The sequence below is a fragment of the Notothenia rossii genome (assembly GCF_949606895.1).
Source record: "Notothenia rossii genome assembly, chromosome: 5".
Classification (NCBI taxonomy): Eukaryota; Metazoa; Chordata; class Actinopteri; order Perciformes; family Nototheniidae; genus Notothenia; species Notothenia rossii.
This window is the reverse complement of record NC_136903.1, coordinates 54,416,324-54,440,339: the sequence shown is the minus strand read 5'-3', so window position 1 is coordinate 54,440,339 and position 24,016 is coordinate 54,416,324. Positions and strand designations below refer to the sequence as shown.

At 42.5% G+C, this 24,016-nt stretch overlaps 1 protein-coding gene and 1 long non-coding RNA gene across 2 annotated transcripts in view; both read left to right on the top strand.

Moving 5' to 3' along the window:
- The window catches only part of LOC307038571 (uncharacterized protein), a 103,735-nt gene that overhangs the window by 24,548 nt on the left and 55,171 nt on the right, over window positions 1–24,016 (top strand). The window lies entirely within an intron of this gene.
- Window positions 16,981–23,065, top strand: LOC307038581. The gene is made up of 3 exons (XR_013808035.1): window positions 16,981–17,482; window positions 21,801–21,906; window positions 22,258–23,065. It is a non-coding gene; the product is annotated as an uncharacterized lncRNA (long non-coding RNA).

Sequence of the window (24,016 nt, the reverse complement as noted above, 5' to 3'; positions counted from 1 at the left end):
GAACGAAGAAGCTGAGGAGACCGCTTTGGTTGGCCCCGTGGATGGGACATTTTGTTAAAAAAACGCACGGATGGAAGCGTCGATAAGAGCACGGTTGTATGCAAATTATGCAAAAAGGAATTTGCATATCACCTCAGCACATCAAGCCTCAAGTATCACCTCAATGCAAAACATATAGCAGCTAGCGTGGAAGCTAGCGTGGACGTTAGCCCGACTCCGAGTACAAGGACCCACACCATAGTTGCCCTCAGAAATCGGGAGCATTTCAAAATGCAACATTGGGGGGGGGGGGGTGCTAGTGGATCGCCGGAGCTGCTAGATTAACATTAACATGCTTATTGTAGTTGTAAGTGCACTGCCTTGCAGCCTGTAGCACCGTCCTTGACGGAGCATATGTGTGGACTGGACCTGCATTTTACAGGAAAGGAGTGAGCAGAGAGTAGAGTAGTTGTCGATTCTTGTTCTCATATTCTGTGAATATCTGCCTCACCCTCTCAGACTTTGAGTTGTGCGCGCTACTAAAGAGAAGTGTTACCATGGAAACCAAACAATGGTTTAGCTGTATTCAAGTCCGATTGGAAACAGTCGTGTGTAAATCTGATTTTGTCAGAAATCGGGAGAAATGCGGGAGAAATATGACCCCGGGAGGAAACCGGGAGAGGGCAATGAAATCGGGAGTCTCCCGCGAAAATCGGGAGGGTTGACAAGTATGACCCACACCCAACCCACACTCAACCAGATGACTGGTTTCAGGGCCAGGATAACTAAGTCCACGTCTGAAAAAATAACCAGCTCACTGGATTGCACTCGACTGTAGACCACTTAGAGTGGTAGAAGATAAGGGGCTGCAAAAGGTACTACAGATTGCATCGTCTGACACAACATATGAGCTGCCATGCAGAAAGACAGTGACAAAAAGAATCCAGCAGCTTTATGACAATGAAAAGGAAGATAAAGAGAATTTATTGGAGAAAGCCGAATGTGTTGCCCTGACTGGGGATCATTGGACCTCGGTAAGCAATTCAAATTACCTCTGTGTGACGGCACACTTTATTGACATCTTCTCACTGTTCTCAGGTCAAATATTTATATGTGATTAAAAATGCGATTAATTTCGATTAATTAATTACAAAACCTTGAATTAATTAGATTAATTTTTTTAATCGAGTCCCAGCCCTAATATATATATATATATATATATTGCTCGCATAAAATCCCCGGGGTTTTTTGCTTTGTATGTCGGGGGCGGGAGATTCATGTGATTGGTTGTTGGTTGCGTTGCTCGCAAAAAATCCCCAAGCTCTCAGACACGCCCAGCTCCAAGATTTTTTCAAAGCTGCTGTGTGGACGTACCGTAACACCTATCACTGTGTACATCACCATTCAAACATCTTTTAAAAGTTGAACAAACCCCACACAGCTCAGTGAAATGTTGACTTTATTTGATAATTTCAGTAAAAACTAACGTTCATATTTCTCTTTTTGATTATAATACTGATGAACTTTCAAAACAAAGCACTTTGGCAAGTTACCACATATGTTTTAAAATGCTTAATAAGTACAGTAACTTTCATGATATTATTTCTCGGTCATAATCGGTTGTTTCCATGTATGGCCGAATGTTGTGTGACAGCAAATGTTGTGGCCGCAAGGCATTGTGGGGCAGCATTTTCTCCTTTCCTTTCGTAAGGGAGGTCCAGTGGTTCCTTAGCTAAAGGGGGTTATAAAGGAAGTTTGAAACCGCCTTTCCTATCATGTAGAGAATTCGAACAGCTCTTATCATGGCTGCCACTGAGGGACTTCCGGGTCATTTCACTCCGTTAGGAAGGTTCCTAAGAGAAACTGACTATTCGACCGCAACCCTGCATTGTCTTTCACATACACTATCATTCTCTCTCACACACACTACTATACCCTCATGCATACTACAATTCCTGTCTCACATACACTATCATTCTCTCTCCCACACAAAGTTTTCCATCTTGCATACACTACTAGAGTATTATATTGTAGTATGATGTTGTATGTAAGTGGGAATAATAGTGTTTCTAAGAAAGTACAGTTTGGGATGTAAGTAACTTTGATTTATGGCCCAGACAAAAGTGTGTGAAAGAGAGTATGATTGTGCGTATAAAAGTGTTTAGTAATATGTATAAAATAGTTTAATTGTGTATGTGTGAGATTCTGATATTGTTTGTAAGACCAAGTATGAGTTGTGAGCTAGACGGCCTCTCATACTATTCACTGAACAAACACCTACACACTGTACAACACACACCTACACACTGTACAACACACCTACACACTGTACCATACACACACCTACACACTGTACGACACACACCTACACACTGTACCACACACACACCTACACACTGTACGACACATACCTACACACTGTACCACACACACACCTACACACTGTACGACACACTCCTACACACTGTACCACGCACACCTACACACTGTACCACACACACCTACACACTGTACAACACCATTGAAGGATGGTCCGGTGGTTCCTCGGTTATCGCTCCTCGCTCCTCCGGCACAAATAAGCGCCATGAGACCCTCCTCAAGATGGCGCAGAAAATTCAACTTCCAGTGAGACCGAGAAGCGAAGAAATGAAAAATAAGTATCTTGAGATCGACCATATTGGCTGTTATCATGTCTTGGTTTGTACATCCTTGATTCCTTTCCTACATCCTCCTCTTGAGCGACTCAGCGCAAGAAAAGAGAAGTGAAGGCTACAGGCATTTGCAATTAGATTCAGAACGTTGGAAAACCCAAAGCTAGGTTGTATTACATTACAAGAGCTGTCTGAAAGAAATCTTTCTCCCTCTCACAAGTCCGTCTAGCATCCAAATGCAAAAAGAAAGGTTTTTAAGGGAAAAGTGATATAAGGTTGCTTTAATGCATCCTTAATGTCCTCTAACACAGTTTCCTGTCTGAAGAGTCCGAGGTGATGGCAGGATTTGTGGGGAAAAAGGGGAAACGTTCAGTTTTATTTACATCCCAACCAATCAGTCAGTAAAACAGCATAACCAGCATGTGGCTTTGTTGAATCATTGAACTGTAAGGAAACACCTCTGGTGGCAGTGGATGGCGCTCTCATGTTTCAGCGGCCAACCAGGGGTTCTGGAGAGGAAGCTGCTGGTTGGCCGCCGGCTGAATAGCTCATAACATCTGACAGCAGCACAACCAGCTCCCAGCCCATTACAGAAATCGAGTTAGGGGAGAAAACAGGAAGCAAATGTGGGAGCAGCAGATCTGATGAAGATATCAACTCTTCAAATCCTCTCCTGAACCATTCTGAACATCTGCTGATAGGACGGAGGTGAGCTGGAGCGAGCTTTGACCTGTGATCCAACATGAGCTCACATTTGACCTTTTTGTAGCTAAAATAAAATATATTTAAACGGATAAATTGATGATGTTGTATGTTGAATAAATGGTGTTGTGAGGATAAATCTATTGAAGACGGTAAAACTTTAGCGGCCCTGTAGCTGTAATTGGTAAATGAATCTGGAACAGGAGATAGATGGGCAGGCTAGGGAAGAAACGTATTACATCTAACGGGATTACTTGATTGTGATACAACAAAATAACTGTATTCCCTTACAGTATAGTATAAAAACGACGTCATCAAATTACAGTTACATTTGTAAAAGACTAGAAAAAAAGCACTCTGTCAATGCAGTCCATTTAAAATGTGAGGAAGAACCTATCTTTCTCTGAGATCTCTCTGCTCACCTGTGTGTGTGTGTGTGTGTGTGTGTGTGTGTGTGTGTGTGTGTGTGTGTGTGTGTGTGTGTGTGTGTGTGTGTGTGTGTGTGTGTGTGTGTGTGTGTGTGTGTGTGTGTGTGTGTGTGTGTGTGTGTGTGTGTGTGTGTGTGTGTGTGTGTGTGTGTGTGTGTGTGTGTGTGTGTGTGTGTGTGTGTGTGTGTGTGTGTGTGTGTGTGTGTGTGTGTGTGTGTGTGTGTGTGTGTGTGCTTCCTGATTGGTCCACCTGATGACATCTCTGCTATTTAAACTGCTGTCTGTCAGTCACTCTGCATCCACCTCTATCCACCTCTTCCTCTCCCAACACCATGTGTTATATCTAAAGATCTGGCTGTTTTAAATTGTCCATTGTTTTATTATATTTAGTTTATTGTTTTGGCATTATTCACATCGGAAGTTATTAAAACTACTCATTAGATTTTTGCACCGTTTAATTGACTTTCCTGGGAGTGGGAAGACTGGGGAGTCGCAAAAACATACGTGCTCCTACGTGCATGTCTTTCCAGCTCGTCCCTATCTAGACCCTCCTGAAAAACGCGGGCAAAAATCCTTGATTATGCGGGTTAAAATCCTTGATTATGCGATTAAACATGGAGGGTTTTTATGTGATTTTATGCGGTGAAATTGTGGGAAGTTGCAAAATATGCGGAAAGTTGCGAAAAAGAATAGATTTTTTTTTAAATATTGGGCTGTCTTATTTATTCTCTCTCACACACAACCTGCCACTAACGTTAAACCCCTTTCCTATTCAATTAAACACATTCAATGTTTATTTATTGTAAAAGCAATGGGGCTATTTTAATCACACTCTCTCTCTCTCTCTCACACACACACACACACACACACACACACACACACACACACACACACACACACACACACACACACAGTAAGTAAAAGGCTTCAATCTGTAACGTATTTTATTTTTGTTGTTCATTCATATCTTATTTTACTATTTTATTTATGCATATTTTTTTATCTCCAGTTTAAAACGATATGTCTGGTTTACTGTCCTATAGTATACATTGGAATGATTTCAAACCTGTTTTATCCCAATAATTATGAAGGAGTGCCTTGGAAATATGTGTTTACATAAATTGTGGTTAAAACGTTTGAGACCCACTGAGATAACTTAGACTAAAGTTAACTATCGAAACACTCAGAGTCCTTTACCTTACTGAGCTGTAGTTATCAGCCTCTCAGTCTGACTTGAGAGGACTCTCCCTCCACATCATTGTAGAAACATCTTCTTCTAATATCCGTTAGAGCAGGCAGCACCAGATGCTAATAACAACAGCGCTGGTACTGGTGCACCCTCCCTTTCTCCCTCGCTCGCACCCAGGCTCACTCGCACTTTGGCTGTGAGCTGCGGGTGCCAGATAAGCCAACATCCCCCATTGTCATCACTTACAGCGCCCATCAGGACAAATGAAAAGTGTAACCGGGATGAAAAGGGTGTTACATTTACTTAATTATGAATGTTGTTACATCAAGGCCGAAAATTAGGATGAGCACCAACAGTCAAAACATTTTTTTCCGTCCCAGAGCTGTCAGTGCAGTGCCTCCACAGATCTGGCACCCTAGGCGAACTAACGCCAGTGCGACGGGCCGGACCTTGTCTCAGGTTAAGCTGTAGGAAGTGTAGGTACAACGCTACATTTCCCGCCCCGCCGCAGTCATACAGTAGGCTACGGAGAGCGGCGAGAAACATTTCCTCAGGCATCGAAAAGCGGAACCGAAATTCACATGTCTAAATGATGCCGTTGGAATCGAAATGTTGGAACCGGTTCCGAATCGGAACCGGTTCTCGGTACCCAACCCTAGTCATCACTTTCCGTCTTTTCTTCAGGGTGCTCAACATTAATATAAAGATGCTAGTATTTATACCTCTCTGAAGAACCAGCACCTTACCATGGTAGAGAGGTTTGTGTGCCCTGATGAACCTGGGGGCTGTGTTGTCTGGAACCTTGTGTTCCTGGTAGGGTCTCCCATGGCAAATTGGTCTCAGGCAAGGGGCCAGACTAAGATTGGTTCAAAAGACCTTGAAAAGACCTTATGAAAGAAGACACAGGAAGTGAGGATACGGGGCCCGGAGGAAGCTCCTTCTGGAGCCAGGCCCAGAAGGAGGACTCGTCGGCGAGCGTCTGGTGGCCGGAATGCCACGGAGCCCGGCCGGACACAGCCCGAAAAGGCAACGTGGGCAACAACTCTGCTTCTCCGTCCCGAGGGCCCACCACCAACGGGAAACAGCGATGGGGTCGGGTGCACTGCCAGAAGGGTGGCAGTGAAAGCAGAGGGTCTCGACCAAACCCAGGCATAAGAAGCTGGCTTTGGGGACGTGGAACGTCACCTCTCTGGGGGGGAAGGAGCCGGAGCTTGTGCGGGAGGTGGAGCGTTACCAGTTGGATATGGTTGGGCTCACCTCTACGCACAGCGTGGGCTCTGGAACCTTACTTCTGGATAGGTGTTGGACTCTATTCTTCTCCGGAGTTGCTCAAGGTGTGAGGCGCGGGGCGGGTGTGGGGATACTCACAAGTCCCCGGTTGGGTGCTTCGTTGTTGGAGTTTACCCCAGTGGACGAGAGGGTCGCCTCCCTACGCCTGCGGGTTATGGGGGGGAAAACTCTGACTGTTGTGTGTGCTTATGCACCAAACAGCAGTTCAGAGTATACAGCCTTCTTGGAGACCCTGGAAAGTGTCCTGTATGGGGCTCCTGAAGGGGACTCTTTAATCTTGCTGGGAGACTTCAACGCACATGTGGGCAATGATGGAGACACTTGGAGGGGTGTGATCGGGAGGAACGGCCCGGCCCCCCTGATCTGAACCGGAGTGGTGGTTTGTTAGTGGACTTCTGTGCTAGTCATGGATTGGCCATAACAAACACCATGTTTGAACATAAGGATGCTCATAAGTGTACGTGGTACCAGAGTGCCCTAGGCAGAAGGTCCATGATCGATTTCGTTATCGTATCATCGGACCTGAGGCCGTATGTTTTAGACACTCGGGTAAAGAGAGGGGCGGAGTTGTCAACTGATCACCATCTGGTGGTGAGTTGGGTCGAGTGGCGGGGGAAGCCTCTGGATAGACCTGGTAAGCCCAAACGTGTAGTTCGGGTGAACTGGGAATGTCTGGAGGAGGGCCAAGTTCAGGAGGCCTTCAACTCACACCTCCGGTGGAGCTTTTCGGGCAATCCTGTCAAGGTTTGGGACATTGAACCAGAGTGGTCGGTGTTCAAAGCCTCTATTGCCGAAGCCGCGGCGGGGAGCTGTGGTCTCAAGGTCTTAGGCGCCTCAAAGGGCGGTAACCCTCGAACCTCCTGGTGGACACCGGTGGTCAGGTAAGCCGTTCGACTGAAGAAGGAGGCCTTCAGGGATTTGTTATCCCGGGGGACTCCCGAGGCAGTGGCAAGGTACCGACAGGCCCGAAGGGCAGCAGCCTCGGCCGTGGGGTGTGGGAGAAGTTCGGAGAAGACATGGAAAAGGACTTTCGGGCGGCACCAAAGTTGTTCTGGAAAACTGTCCGACACCTCAGGAGGGGGAAGCAGGCAACCATCCAAGCTGTGTACAGTAAGGATGGGACGTTGTTGACCTCAACTGATGGAGTGTTAGGGCGTTGGAAGGAACACTTTGAGGAACTCCTGAACCCGACAACTCCACCCTCTATGTTAGAGGCAGAGCTGGAGTATGACGGGGGATCAACACCAATCTCCCGGGGAGAGGTAGTCAAACAACTCCACAGTGGCAAAGCCCCGGGGGTGGATGAGATCCGCCCAGAAATGCTGAAGGCTGTGGGTGTTGAGGGACTGTCATGGTTGACATGTCTCATCAACGTTGCGTGGAAGTCGGAAACAGTACCGAAGGAGTGGCAGACCGGGGTGGTGGTTCCCCTTTTCAAAAAGGGGGATCAGAGGGTGTGTGCCAATTACAGAGACATCAAACTACTCAGCCTCCCCGGGAAAGTTTACTCTAAGGCAGGGGTTTTCAAAGTGTGGGTAGGTGAGCCTCCCCTCAGAGAACATAAGAACAGCCGCGCCCCCCCTCCCAATTATTATTGCTGTTATTATTATTATTATTATTATTATTGTTGTTGTTGCTATAATGCAGGGGTATTCAATTGCATTTCAAAGAGGTCCGGTTAGAGAAAATGGAATTAAATGTTCTGTTTTCGCTGTCTACCTTCCGCCATTTGAAATTACTCCGACTGTTTCTCTCCTCTTGTCTCGTCTCTGTGTGTGTGTGTTTGAATCTATCGTGCTGACTGCACCGATTTGATTGGCTGAGTAGCGTCACCTCCTTAAAACATTAAACAATAACTTTTTAAAACCTTTTTATTTTTATGTTTTAAACATATTGTATAAAACTCCCCCACTACTTGGACTATTCCTTGCACCCCTCAAGAATAAGCCCGAATGGTCTCAACCATATTGCATCAGTAACGTGCACTTGTTATTATAACAAGATCGCAAGGACACTGGTAGTGATCGGAAAATTGAGTGTTGTTCAGTTTGTGTGTTGTGGAACATGCGTGTCCGTGCATGAAAATATACCACACACCCAATTACAATTGCATGTTGAATTCACTACCCTGGAAGTTAATACAGTTGTTAAAGTTGGAACAGCCTGTGGACAGCCGTTCTTCCTTGCATGTCAGTCGCCAACACCTTCTTACAGAGGACAGGCACATCTAGCTGCAGCATGACCCGTATATTTCCGCACGCTGTGTTCTCAAGGCATATTTTTTTTAACATTTTCAACATGGTGGATAAATCCTTATATGCTCCCGGCAACACACTGAACGTCAACCTTGCCTCCTTATTACACTCACCCCTACTTTAGTGGGAACAATGAGTCTGCGTCTTTGATGATCATACTCTGGCTGCAGCCTTTACCGGTACTTGCTTTTGATCAAAGTCAATGCGGAAAACCTGCACTCACACAGGTAGGTGGAGGTGAAGGGAATGAGCACTTTTACAGCCTTTTTGGCGAGGTGGGGCAACTCGGTCTCCACAGAAAGCCACAAGTGGGCAAGTGTCACTTTACTCGTCTTTTTCTCGTTCTTTTGTGTCTCATGCTGCGCCTCCCCTGAAGCTCTCTGGCGCCCCCCAGGGGAGGCGCGCCTCACACTTTGAAAACCGCTGCTCTAAGGTATTCGAAAGGAGGGTCAGGCAGATTGTCGAACCTCAGATTGAGGAGGAACAATGCGGATTCCGTCCTGGTCGTGGAACGACGGATCAGCTTTTTACTCTCGCAAGGATCCTGGAGGGGGGCCTGGGAGTACGCTTATCCGTTCTACATGTGTTTTGTAGACTTGGAAAAGGCGTATGACAGAGTTCCCAGGGAGTTACTTTGGGAGGTGCAGCAGGAGTATGGGGTGAGGGGGTCTCTACTCAGGGCCATCCAATCTCTGTACTCCCAAAGCGAGAGCTGTGTCCGGGTCCTCGGCAGTAAGTCGGACTCATTTCCGGTGAGGGTTGGCCTCCGCCAGGGCTGCGCTTTGTCTCCAATTCTGTTTGTAATATACATGGATCGGATTTTGAGGCGTAGTCGTGGGGGAGGGGGTCTGCAGTTCGGTGGACTAAGGATTGCACCACTGCTTTTTGCAGATGATGTGGTTCTAATGGCTTCATAGGTCTGCAACCTTCAGCACTCACTGGATCGGTTCTCAACCAAGTGTGAAGCGGCTGGGATGAGGATCAGCACCTCAAATCTGAGGCCATGGTTCTCAGCAGGAAACCGATGGACTGTCCACTCCAAGTAGGGAATGAGTCCTTACCCCAAGTGAAGGAGTTCAAGTATCTCAGGGTCTTGTTCTCGAGTAAGGGAACAATGGAGCATGAGATGGGCCGGAAAATCGGAGCAGTGGGAGCGGTACTGCAGTCGCTTTACCGCACCGTTGTGACGAAAAGAGAGCTGAGCCAGAAGGCAAAGCTCTCTGTCTACCGGGCCATATTCGTTCCTACCCTCACCTATGGTCATGAAGGATGGGTCATGACCGAAAGAACGAGATCGCGGATACAAGAGGCCGAGATGGGTTTTCTCCGCAGGGTGGCTCCCTTAGTCATCTGGGAGGGACTCAGAGTTGAACCGCTCCTCCTTCGCGTCGAAAGGAGCCAGTTGAGGTGGTTCAGGCACCTAGTAAGGATGCCACCTGGGCGCCTCCCTAGGGAGGTGTTCCAGGCACGTCCAGCTGGAGACCAAGGGGAGGGATTATATCTCTTCGCTGGCCTGGGAGCACCTTGGGATCCTCCAGTCAGAGCTGGTTGATGTGGCCAGGGAAAATAAAGTTTGGGGCTCTCTGCTGGAACTGCTACCTCCGCGACCCGACCACGGATAAGCGGGAGAAGATGGATGGATATAATCGTAGGATAAACTGTACATTTTTGATAGATTTGGTCAGCAGGGTCAGACCTAAGAGGCAATAAGTCACATTTTGAGGGAGAGATGAATTAATGTAAAGCAACAGCGAGGGTCTGAAAATAGGAATATCATGAAAGCTTTGTTGCATCATCTCAACCGACCCCGCTCTGTTTGTCATAACACACTTATTACAGCATGCTGTTACTACAGTCCATCATGAATTCCTGCAGGTGTTGACTCAAACAAAGTTGAATCAAATGGAGTAAAAAGGGCGTTTCATTTGAGTTTGTTTTTACTTTTAATTAACCAGGACTTTCTTCCACTGAGATCCATAATCTATTCAACCGGAGTCATGGGCAACTCATCAAAGAACAAAAGGCTTCACATGAAAGGCATGGTTTGAGTTACACATTTGAATGATTTCTGACTACTAAAATCAGCAGTTGATTATTCATTCAAATAATAGTGACAGTATACCTCTTCTCTGCACGCACGTATACGAGTAGCTTAATGTATTATTGGTCCTGTCTGAAAAGTCTTCACACAATATTTCATTTCACACTACACACTACACACAACTAACCTGACTGAACAGAGCAAACAATGCCATCATGTTAAACTTCTGAATTCATTTATCCAATTATTAGCTAAATGTTGCCTTTATGCATTTAATTAGTCTAAATTCCAGTGATGAATTCCTTAAATGCTTTGAAAATCAAATAACGATCTGCACAGCTCAATGCCTCTCATGTTAGGCCAGAGCCTTTATTTTAAACATATTTTATTTTGTATATGTTTGTATTAGTACAGCAATATTATAAACACACCATCTGCTCTAGTTGATGGGACTTTACAACGGAATCCAGTGAATAATAAAACATAGGAGTAGTAGTGTATCATGTAGTATATTTTGTACATGTCCAAAAGGTGGAATCAGAGAAAAACTAAAACAATAAAAAATAATCTGAGTAGATTATGTCCGGAATCTTTAACATAAAAAATAAACAGCATAGAAATAACAGCTGGGTCAGTTCAAACACAATGAAGATGACAAAAATAAAATTTCTAAATTGTTACATATAATAAAGTACATGTTTTGACTGAAGAGGAACCACAGGTGAACATTATAAGCAGTATATGAGTGAGTCAGCAATATCTATTACTAGGTACAACATCAAATCAGTACATTAAAGATCACCTATTATGCAAAATCCACTTCTTCATGTCTCTTCTACATCAACATTTGTCCCCTCTTCTTCATGTCTCTTCTACATCAACATGTGTCTCCTCTTCTTCATGTCTCTTCCGCATCAACATGTGTCCCCTCGTCTCCATGTCTCTTCTACATCAGCATGTGTCCCCTCTTCTCCATGTCTCCTCTACATCAACATGTGTCCCCTCTTCTTCATGTCTCTTCTGCATCAGCATATGTCCCCTCTTCTCCATGTCTCTTCTACACCAACATGTGTCCCCTCTTCTTCATGTCTCTTCTACATCAACATGTGTCCCCTCTTCTTCATGTCTCTTCTACATCAACATGTGTCCCCTCTTCTACATGTCTCTTCTACATCAACATGTGTCCCCTCTTCTACATGTCTCTTCTACATCAACATGTGTCCCCTCTTCTCCATGTCTCTTCTATATCAGCATGTGTCCCCTCTTCTCCATGTCTCTTCTACATCAACATGTGTCCCCTCTTCTTCATGTCTCTTCTACATAAACATGTGACCCCTCTGTGGAAAGAGACTCTGAAACTTTCAGGAAAAAAGATTCTCTCTCTTTTTGTCCTGATCCATTTCTATAAAACCCTGTCTGAAGATGAGCTGATCAGATTTTGGCCTCTTTATGATGTCATAACGATGTCATAACGACGTAACCCTTAGCCAATCACCAACCAAGGTAACCCCCACCTTGACTACTGTAACTCACTTCTCTACAGCATCCACTCCCCGTCACTCGATAGACTCCAAATTGTAGAAAACTGTAGCAGCCCGACTCCTGACACACTCCAGATCATGGCCCCACATCACACCAGTCCTCAAAGACCTTCATTGGCTTCCCGACTCCCAACGCATCAACTACAAAACACTGGCCCCCACCTATAGCCTCCACCATCTGACCCCCCCCACCCCCTATCTCACTGGTCTTCTCACCCCCTACCAACCCCCGCGGTCCCTCAGATCCACCTCAGCCGGTCTGCTGTCCCCCCAAGTCCAAACTAGGCAGCTTTGGGGACCGAGTCTTTTCAGTGGCAGCTCCCAGGATCTGGACTCCCCTCCCCCAGGATCTCCGCTATTCTGAGAACCTCACAGTATTCCAGTCCCTTTTCAAAACTCATCTCTTCTCTGTCTACTCATAGCCCCAGCCCCCCCCCCCCTAACCTTCCCTTATAGTGTAAAGCGATTTTGAGTCCTTGAAAAGCCCTATACAAATATAATTTATTATTATTATTATTATACTGACAGGTATCAGATCTTGCCGTGTAAAATAATCTTCCTGAGAGGTGTCACTTGTGATGTAGTCTGTGTGGTCCACAGTGAATGTATTCCTGACAGCCACAGGTGATAAGAATCAAAGGTTCCCAGAGGATTCCATAGAAAGTGCATGCGGGTCATTTTTGACCCACATATGGAAGCTTAGGGTAGTAATACAAAAACTACAATTTATTAAAATGTATATTACAGTGTTTCCCCTACCATTGTCTTGCCTGAAATTCAAGGTGTTTTTTTTTGTTAAAATAAAATAGCACCAAATTGCAACTGAAGTAATACATCTACGGTCACTTTTCACATTGAACACCTACGGTGGCCGGCAGGTGCAAACGCGGAACAACGGCCCAAAACGCATACATAAGCAGGAAACACCTGCAAATAATGAAATGAAAAACAAACAAACCCTGAAAAAAAATACAACAGAAAAACGCTGCATTTACAGAAATGATGCAAACTAAATACCACACACAAACCCCAAAAACAAACGCAACAAAAAAACGCTGCAATTACCAAAACAATATTCAAAGTCCTAAGCACTTACAAATCCCAAAACACATACAAAAAAAAAACGTTCGGCAAGTGCTCCAGGCCTCTAGAGGGCGCGCCAGACATAGAGAGAACGAACAAGAGTGCTAGAAATCGGGAGGAAAGAAAGTTCATTTAAGTTAAGAAAGATATAAGAAGGTAAGTTTTGTTTTTATACATAGAGCGTCATATTTATATTAATGCTGTCAAAATTATCGCGTTAACGGCGGTAATTAATTTTTTGAATTAATTGCGTTAAAATATTTAACGCATTTAAGGCATGTGCAGAATGGCCCGCCCCATACATCCCATCAGTGGCAGTGCCAGGGTATGGCTGGGGTAGGCTACACCCGTATCAAGAAATGGCTTAGCCCCACCATGAAAAATGATGTTAAAGTAAGCAAAATAAAGTCCGCCAACTCGCGCCGAGGATTGCACAGACAGCAGTTAGTAAGATTGATTTCAGTAGCCACTTGTCTGGAAATACCGAAGACCAGAAACGGTTTTGAAAACTTTTGTCACGTAGTGATCGTCTTCTCAATAGAACATCTTTGATAATGTCTTCTGGCCAATCAGAATCAAGATAACGGCGTGGTGTTGTTGCAGGAAGTCTCGACGGAGAATACTTTTGCTGTAGTGTAGTACGTGTAGTACAGGGGTGCACATAACTGGTACGCAGGTTATGTGCGTAATCTGAAATGCGTACCGTCACTTGTGTCAAAAAGCGCATTTGCGTATCCGACGTACTTGTGAAGCTTTTCGAGAAGGCGGTTAGATCACCGGACGACAGAGTCAGTCTCCGTGTGCACAGACTGCTGCTGTTAACGTCGGTCTGTACAACGGAATTGTGCCAAAACTACGCCAACCGGCTGCGGAGGGAGACTTCCCTCGTTCACCGGAGAACTGCGCTAAAACAGCTGATCACAACGTTCACACTCTGTGGTCACAAAGTACTCCACTAGCCCCCCCCCCCCGTCGACTTTCCTGAAGTACTCCCCCGTTGATAGAAATCAACACGTAATGAATTATGACCCCACGGTTTGATGATTGAAAGGTGTGTGGGCTGTCTTTCATTTTGACACACAGAAAATGTTATAATAAACATACATACTGTATGTTAAATGGATATATCTGCGTTTCTTTCATTTATCTTTCCATTCCCACAACAATATACATAAAGAAATGGCATATTTTGGACATAGTTCGAATGGTGATTAATCATGATTAAAACATTTTTAAGCTGTGATTAATCTGATTAACATTTGTAATCGTTTGACAGCCGTAATTAATATAACTAGCTTTAGCGTGCCTAACTATTACACCAGCTGAGGAGAGGAGAGCTTCACGTGAAGAGAAGATAAAGTGAGGGAAGAACATTGTTAAAAGAGATGACAAATCAAGTGCAGGCAAATAATCCGGGCCACAGTGAGTACCGCGGAAAAAGGACATTTGAATTATTAGCAGTTTCTTTATATGTATGTATATGTGTATAGATGTTGCAACTATACAGAGCCTTAGCAATTGGCTGTACAGATGTAGCGATTCATTTCAGACAGTTTGAAACGCGAGGGCCGTGATTGGTACGTGATCTGCCCTTGCTCAAGGGAAAACCTCCAGCTTGACTTGAGACCGCCCCCGTGATAGATAAATGTAATTATAATGAAGCCAGCTGCAATGGATCATTGATCCACCAGGGGGTGCAGTGGGGTTCCACACTGGAGCTCATGTGAAATAAAGTCAGATACAGTACGCTGGATGTACAGCGGAACTTTGTTAAGATCCATATGTCACGGATATCATACTCTGTGCTAAATAAGAGACATCTAATCATTTACAAAACATCACCATGTGGTTATTTAACAAAATAATGTTGTTATTCGAAAAAAACGAACGGGAGGAAATGCAGCCCGGCTCTCGATTTGTAATCCTAATTTAATCATCATCTTCACCACGATCATTTATGTTTATGTTCGCCGAATTGACATGAAATCACAGACACATATGAATATACTGTATTCAACTTCATTAAAACGTTATTAACGTGCCTAAACTCAGTAATTCACCAAAAATATGTATATTTTAATGTAGCTTCGTCGGTCGATCAGGATCCCAAAGCATAGCGGAGGGATCCTCATCTGGATGAAGGGTGTTATTTTCCCCATAAGGAACAAGTCGCTGCAAATTATCCCGCTTATTACATGGCCACATTCTCAACAAAGTAACGACATGACTCCCAATATTAATTTAAATGCTTTTATGGATTTAGATTTTTTTTTTATTGATTTAAAAAATAGTTGTATGTATTGATTTAAATTGACATTTATCCGCTAAGAAAAATAGTCGGTTGTTACCGTTTTTTAAACAGTCTGAATGAAACGGCAGCTCTCAGCTGTGTATTTACACAACTAATGGCCCATCAACCACAGCTCTCTCCCCCCCTCCCCCCTGATCTTTCTTCTCCAGCAGCTAAATTAACGTTAGGTTACTCTGAGTGACCATAGACTGTATGTGACAAGCTTACAGTTAGTGACGTAACAACACCATAAAAGCTGGTGGGTTGAAAGCAATACGGGAGGTAAAAATAACTAGAATAATTGTGATGTATTTATTGTGGCTTTTATGTTTTTAGGTATAACATGTTATGTAATTCAGGCTTATAGTTCACCCTTCTCTAAAAGCCTTCAACAATGACAATATTCATTGTAATTTAATAAATCCTTCCAACACACATTGTAAAAAATAGCCTACTGTAAGTTAAGAAATCATTCCAATATGTACATCTTCTGATGTAACAACAATAACATTATAAATAGTAACATAGCTGAACATGGTATTGCACATTTAGCTTTGAGTGTTACTGACCTGAGGTGTTTTTATTACATGAATTAAGGGGACTGAGGCTTTTTAACATACAGGGATGCAAACTCATCAGGTATGAAAAAGGTGACAAGGATCCGAGCCCCCGGCTCCCCCACCCCACAGAATAACAGAGGATTTTAGCAGTCAGAACAACTAAAGCAGCAGTGTTAATAATAACAGAAACGCCAAAGAGTCACATCTCATAGAAATATATAAAAGCATTTATTTTAAATTGTGTAGCAGTCAGTTTATAATTTTGGCAGCACTGTTGAGCATTTTGAAAATGTATTTTCATGCATCTGTGCAAGGCTTAAGTCTTTTTATCTTTATAGCCACATGGTGTAAAGTAACTAAGTTCATAAACTCAACAAGTACTATACTTGGGCACAATTTTGAGATACTTCTACTTTATTTAAGTATTTCAATGTTTTGCTACTTTGTTCTTCTACTCCACTACAGTTCAGAGGTACATGCTGTAGTTTTCCTCCACTCCATGTATGTAATAGCTTTAGTTACTTTACAGATGTGGATGAATGATGTGAAATATAATCAAGTGTTAATTCCGACTTTAGTTCCACCTGGAGTAAATCCACAAGCTACCCTGCAGTATACAAAGTCATTCAAACTAGCTGCACCTTTACCAGCTTTGAGAACACTTTCATGATCAATCATTATAAAACATATAATATCTATTATTCTGAAATGGACCAATCTGCACAATGACTACTTTTACTGTCGCTACTTTCACTATATTTTGATGATAATACTTTTCTACTTTTACTTGAGGAACATTTTGAATGCAGGACTTTTACTGTAACAGAGTATTCCTACACTCTGGGACTATTACTTTTACTCAACTACAAGATGTGAGTACTTCTACTTTTACTCAAGTACACATGGGCGCGGGAAGGGGGGTGCTGAGGGCGCTGCAGCACCCCCTAGCGGCAGGCAGGGGGTGCGGAGCTCCCCTGTCTGAATTATTATTTGACGGTTATTGCTGCTCCCGCTGTGCATAATCTGTGTAATATGTAGCCAATAAATTCCACATTGTTGGTAAAATAATATTTTAGCCTGCCCCGAATGTTTTTTCTGTAGCCCCGGACAATTCTACCTCAATAATATAATACATTAACCGTGTTTTACGTGTACCTCATCAAGACACTAGAAAGGACGGCAGGACTGTAATTTCCCGTGTTCAGTGAATGCAACAGAGGCAAGACACCAGACCAATCAGAGAGTTGCATGGAAATAAAAGTGTGCTTGTGTCATTCAAGCTCGCGGCTCTGTGTGTGTGCGGAAATAGCGCATTTAGTGTGTGTGAGAGAGGGGGAGAGAGAGAGGGACCGGTGCCAGCAGCAGGGAACGTGTTGTTAGCATCTGGTTAGCTAGCTGCACTAACGGACATACGGAGCTGTTTGTTCCACAACAAGCTGGAGGAGAGCTCTCCTCTCAGACTGAGAGGCTCAGGTGAGCTAAAGGACTCTCTGAGTGTTTATATAGTTAACTTTAGTCAAATATTATATTATTCAAAAGATTATTTCCGCGGCACACCTTCATATGATCATTATAGTTATAAAAAAAATAAGAGAATAAAGGAAAAACAGTTATGAAATACTATATGGCAGTAAAACAAGAATACAGTTTGAAAGGGGAGTGATTTGTAAAATATCCATAAAGAAAAAGAACATCTGCTTACAGTTGTGTTTCATCTGGGTGTTGAGAGATGTATCCATAGATCTCTTAATGTTGCTCTCAAAGTGCACCAGATTGATGCTTTTCTACTTTGAGGTGAGGTCCGCTCCCCACTCGTAAAAAATAGCACTTTACCCTTGCCTATATGCCGTGAGCTGATTATCGAGCCTTCATTGTAACAGTCGCGGGTTTACTGTGTGTTTGCGTGTGGGGAGCTTTTTTGTGCGTGCTCTATATTGCCCGTAATAGTGTTCACTGGAGTCCAGCACCTCAGCACCCCCACTCAAAATACCTTCCCGCGCCTCTGCAAGTACAAGACCTGAGTACTTCTACTTTTACTCTAGTACAAGATCTGTGTGCTTCTACTTTTACTCAAGTACAAGACCTGAGTGCTTCTACTTTTACTCAAGTACAAGATTTGAGTACTTCTACTTTTATTCTAGTACAGGGATGGGCAAATGGCGGTCCGCGGGCCGCATGCGGCCCCTACCTCCTCTTTTTGCAGCCCTCAGATTAATTTATAACCAAAGTAATTAATAAAATAAAAAAATAAAAAAATAAAAAAGTTTTACTTGTAGTACTGATACCGTCCACTAGACTCCTAGTTACGTCGCGAGCTGCGTATATGATTTCAAATACCGCGAAATAATCTGTGACGCATTTGTGTGTATTGTGTTTGTTTCCCGGGGAAACCCTCACAAGAAACACCAGCTGTTGTTATGCCTGCTGTGACGTTAAGTTGCCTCTTGTAATTATGCCTTTACAAGCTTAAAAGTTGTTTTTATCATCTGAATTTGGCGAAACAAGTTTAATATTCTTAAAACCAAGACTTTGTTTATTTGAAATCAGATGAAAACAAACTGTCACGGACCCTGCCGTGTTATCTATGATTACTACGCTTTTCATTCATAATTTCAGCGGGAGGGAGGGGGAGTGGTGCTGAGGAACAGCAGAGTGCGATCTGACAGGTGTCTGTGTTGACATTCCCCTTATTGTGGAATAAGGGGAATGCAGAGACTGGCTACAAGTGTTTTAGGTTCAAGTTAGACAACTAATGTCTGGGTTAGTGTTTATGACTTCATGTGTATGTCATCTTAATGGTTAATCTCAATACACACACATTTTCCGTGCTTTCCAATAGTTTAAAATAGTTTTATTCCACTGTTTAATAAACTGTTCAATACAAAAATCAGTGATGCAAACACAGCTATGGTGAAAAAAGAGAGAACTATTCGAAGCAGAAAAAAAACAGCGTAATATACCATCTGACAATGACAGATTTTTCTTTTGGGATATTTTAAAAATCACTCCCCTTTCAAACTCTATTGTTGTTATTTTTAACAACTTTTTTTTGTTACTGTCATATAGTATTTTATACCTGTTAATAATTGAGTCTCTAATGTCTCATTAATAACTATAATGATCATATCAAGGTGTGCCTTAACCTCACTGAGCTGAGGTTATTTGAGCCTCTCAGGAGAGAGCTCTCTTCCACCTGGTTGTAGAAAAGCTCTTTAAATTCGTTAGCATAGCTAGCTAACCAGATGCTAATAACAACAGATCGCCACTGTGCTTACAACTAAAGACACAGCCTCGCAAACACTGCGGCATGTGTACGGCTCCTTATGGGTACTGCAATATTTGAAGAGCTGGAGCAGCGTTCCGATGCTCTCCGTTACACCTTCCAGACGAGACATAACTACGTGAAGACCTATGGTGAAGACACGTTACGCTCGTGTTGTGTTCAATGAACCTGTCCTTGGCCAGGAAAAACAGGCACTCGCTTGTTTAATTATTTTGCGATCGAGATTTCTTCTTCTTTTTTGAAGTGAGAAGCTGTCCGTCCGTCAGTCGGACGGACGGACTGACGGACCCCCCCCAAAATGAAAACTCTTCGGTTCTCCAGGAATTACACAAGTCACCCAAATCAGCGTTAAAAAAGCGGGAGGCGCCGAAAAGCGACTAATTTGCATCACTGAAACATGCCACTTGTAAAAATGAAATAACATTTCTGTGAACTGATATTTGTTTAGTGAGCTTATTAGAGGATGTTCCAATTTTTGGGGATGTTCCCTTTGATTGTAAAATGTCAATGAAGATGTCAGACTTAGTATATTTGTTAATAATTACATACAACACATGGAATTTTTGTGTGTGTGTGTTCCAAGTGAATCTGCGGCCCCCTGGTGGCCAGTACATCAATGATGTGGCCCCCACCACCATCAAAGTTGCCCATCCCTGCTCTAGTACAAGATCTGTGTGCTTCTACTTTTACTCAAGTACAAGACCTGAGTACTTCTACTTTTACTCAAGTACAAGATCTGAGTATTTCTACTTTTACTCAAGTACAATATATATATATATATATATATATACTTATACCACCTCTGTTTATAGCCTATGAAGAAAACTATTAGAAATAGAAGGCTAAAGCTAATGTTAGCAGATAGTGACAATGTATGCTAGCTAGCTAGCTCAACGATTCCTTAAATAGTATTGCCACAGAAAAACTTTTCAGTTCACATCACGCTCTGCCGCTCCGACAGGGAGCTCTGCTCTGAACACCTGAACGGCCCGTTCTAACAGCTGTTCACCAGTGGTCCAGTCTGTGCCACAGTGACTCCGGACGCACAGTTAATATTAACGAACGCACCCGTAGGTAATGTAGCTGCTGAAGTGAGACCATCATCTCTGAGCAGCAGAGCCTTATTATACATCCATGAGCAGAGCCGACAGGAAGGAAGACTCGAGCACACAGCTCGTACTTCATTATAATATATAAAAAAAGAACACCATGCGTGTAATGATGGCACATAACAGCTCACGGCCGCAGATTACTCCGGGTCCCAGACCCCCCCATACCCCAAACCTATTTTTATTGCAGATCTACATGAATCACACAAACGACTTATTTTGGATTCAAAACGGCGAATTTCGCCGAAAGGTGACAAGTTTGCATCACTGAACATAGACAGAGCACAACTGAAACATAACATCTGAGATGTAACAACATAATACACTTTTTGGGGATGCTTGGGATGTTAGGAGTGAGGGACACGGCTTAGAACGGGCGTGTCGCCTGGCAGGACAGGAGAGTGTGTGCACCAGTCTCAAAGCGGTCTCATCAGCTTCTTCGTTCACGTTTGACTATTGTTCACTGTGGTTTGTTTTTGTCTGAAGTCATGAACGTTAGTTGGTGCTCCAGTATAATCGGTACCCCTGAAACTCATCCAGTGAGAAACGTTCCGCGGTGCAAAAATAAGTGCGATTAAAATGCGTTAATTTTTTTAACGTGTTAATTTTTGTGTAATTAATTCATCTTAATTAACGCGTTAAAGTCCCGGCCCTAATTAATAATAATAAATCATACAGTATGTGTCCGAAAGGGAGCAGGAGGAAGCAAACACAAAAATATACAAAAAATATACTGCATATTAAAGCAAACGATTGTAAAGGTTAAAGTATGAGCATAACAAATAAAGAAGTGTAATGTAAACATTTACATTATAATTATGATTATTTAATATATAAAGACTATATATTATTGAATTACAAGATTAGATATACTTTAGTTGATCTAAAATATTGGTGTTCAAATGCTCTTCAAAACACAACTGAAAGTCCATGAAACTTGTCTTTCTGTATTTGTGAATGAAGCGCCATCTCCTGGTTAAAACCTGAAATTGAAAATCTGGCAACGCCCTCTTGGAAAATAGTGGGAGGGCTTAACATTCCTCTATACTGGTCTTTGGCAGGTCGTAGGCAGGAAGCTGTAAGCTGGAGTCTGAAATTCAGTGCTACATCTGTAACTATGGTCATGCTAATAAAGCTATTGAATTGAATTGAGAGAGAAAGAGAGAGAGAGAAGTGACAAAATGTAAAGAGGGACAAAGTAATGACAGGATAGTAGTGTGCATTAGACATGCTCAGGAACAAATATAGAGAAGACATTCAAGGAGAGAGAGAGACAAAACACAGATTCAACAGTAAACATGATGTATCTTTCTATTTATTTAGCTCACCACTATTTAGACTATGTGTTTTTGATTGACTTGATTAAATGGATTTACTACATAAATGTATGTGTTTTCAGGCTGCCATGTTTTGTCCTTTCTGTGACCAACATCTGGGCACAGTTCAAGTGTTCTGTGGCTCCTGTGGCAAACATGTACAGTTTTTGGCAGAAGTTGTACACAACAGTAAGTTCACTTTTTTGTGTTGTATCTGTTTCAAATGCAAGAAATAAGGAGTCAACACACTACTCTGTTTAAAATACTAATTGGCAGATGCACACTAGTTATCAGCATGAAGGACACATTTTTTCATTGTCTGTTTATGTGAAATATGTAGAAGCCATCATTAAATTGTAGACCAATGCATTAAATACACAAAACAGCTTATATTATACATTCATAATTGTGTATTAGTTCTATCTTTATAGAGAACATTATACATTTAGAATCAGATTTTGAGACAGTGAGCGGCTGGGAAAGTCACACCGCCATGGGGCACAAACAGTTGCTGACGTGATGTTTTCTTCACATTCTCAGGCATTCCATAAGGAGGGTCAGGAACTCACGCTTGGGACCACCAGTGTCCACTCCATCCTAAGTGTGTCCCTCATCATCAGTGAACTTAACTGACATCTCATGAGAGGGATCGAATGAGGCACCTTTGAAGCCACGGATTGCTCCATCCCACACATTGGCTCTTTTAATATTGAACCTGCTGCAAGATGTATTTGTTCTTTTTGCAGAGAGTTCTGCAACAATGTCCTCCGCAGTCAGGTATTCTGTGCTGGGAAAGACAAAGTGATGTATTGTAATATTAAATGATGAAGCTAGTAATAAGATTTACAGTATAGAATAGAAAAATTAAGTGGTAATAGTAACAATTAATACCTTTGCTCCATTTTGTCTTCTGGCTCAGACTGGCTATCAATAATGATAAGTGCATACACATTTGTGTAGTTGCTGCAGTGAGAAGACAGTTGAATCATTATTTTCAAATACATAATATATGCATGACAGTCATATTTACAAATGGATGTCGATCCTATTCCTGTTTTTTTCTAATACATTGGGTTCTAAACTGACAACAGTACTTTTGTCATACTCCTGCACAATCCTTGTAAACATTTGAAATGGATGCAACAAACAATATCTGATATTTTAAAAATATTTGTGGGTGTTTTTTGTATCGTCTTCACTAAGATGTAAGATGTTGTAGGTGTCATTTGGAAATGTATGAAAGTATAATTGTTCTGCTTCCTGGAAATGTTACCCACTGTGATTGGAGGCTATACAAACAAACAAATGTAAAATAAAGATACACAGCAAACAACTGTGTCGCGATGCAAGTGTCAACCTCGTTTACCTATAGAAGTTGTTCTGACCCGGGGCAGACTGGACCTCTTCGTGGAATGGGGTTGGTGCTCTATCCTATTTTTACACAGGAAATAAGTGCACACAAGGTATTTATTGATTTCATGTTCACAAATTCAAATAATATATAATATCAAATAATTCCATTTTTAATTAGTCTTACCCGATCAGACGCTGGTTGTGGGTGCCTGAGAAGTCTGATAAAGGTAAACAACAAACATTCTGCTTCTTGTGGCACAAAATAATATGTTGACAATGTTTTATTTTACCCTGGCAAACTGTTGTCCATTTGTGGAGTGCTCACTTTTGGAACATTTGGAATGTCCCACACCTGCATACACACAAATGACTGACTGAAATAAAATAAATTCACTTGAATTAAGAATAGATGCCACGATAAATCCAAACTGACCAAGGTACATTATATTGTTGACCGTCCTTTAACTCTCACATTAGGATTTACATTGGGGCACAATAAACCAACTCCTCTCTGCACCTATAATATATCTAGTATACAGGGGTGTAACTTTGGTTTGAGAAGTCGGGGGGACACAAAACAGGGGGTCTGGGGGTTCTCCGCAATAAAACCTCTCGATATGAATCCCATTTCCTGCATTTCTACAAACATTTAGGGACTATGGTGATAAAAAATACAGGCAAAAATGTAGTTGGCCATAAAGATAAATTCTGCCAGAAAGAAAAATACTAAAATATGTATAAGGAAAAGCTGTCTTACTTTCTTAATTGTTTAATATTGGGGCCGATAGCCAACACGGAAGATAATAATTTCACAAAGTCAAACATTTTCAGAATTAATTTTTGTGTGATTAAAATAAAAATAATGTGAGATTCAATTTCCACTTTGTTTTTTCTTCTTCTTTTATTTATGGTCATACAACAAATGATTCAAAATATGACCAGACGA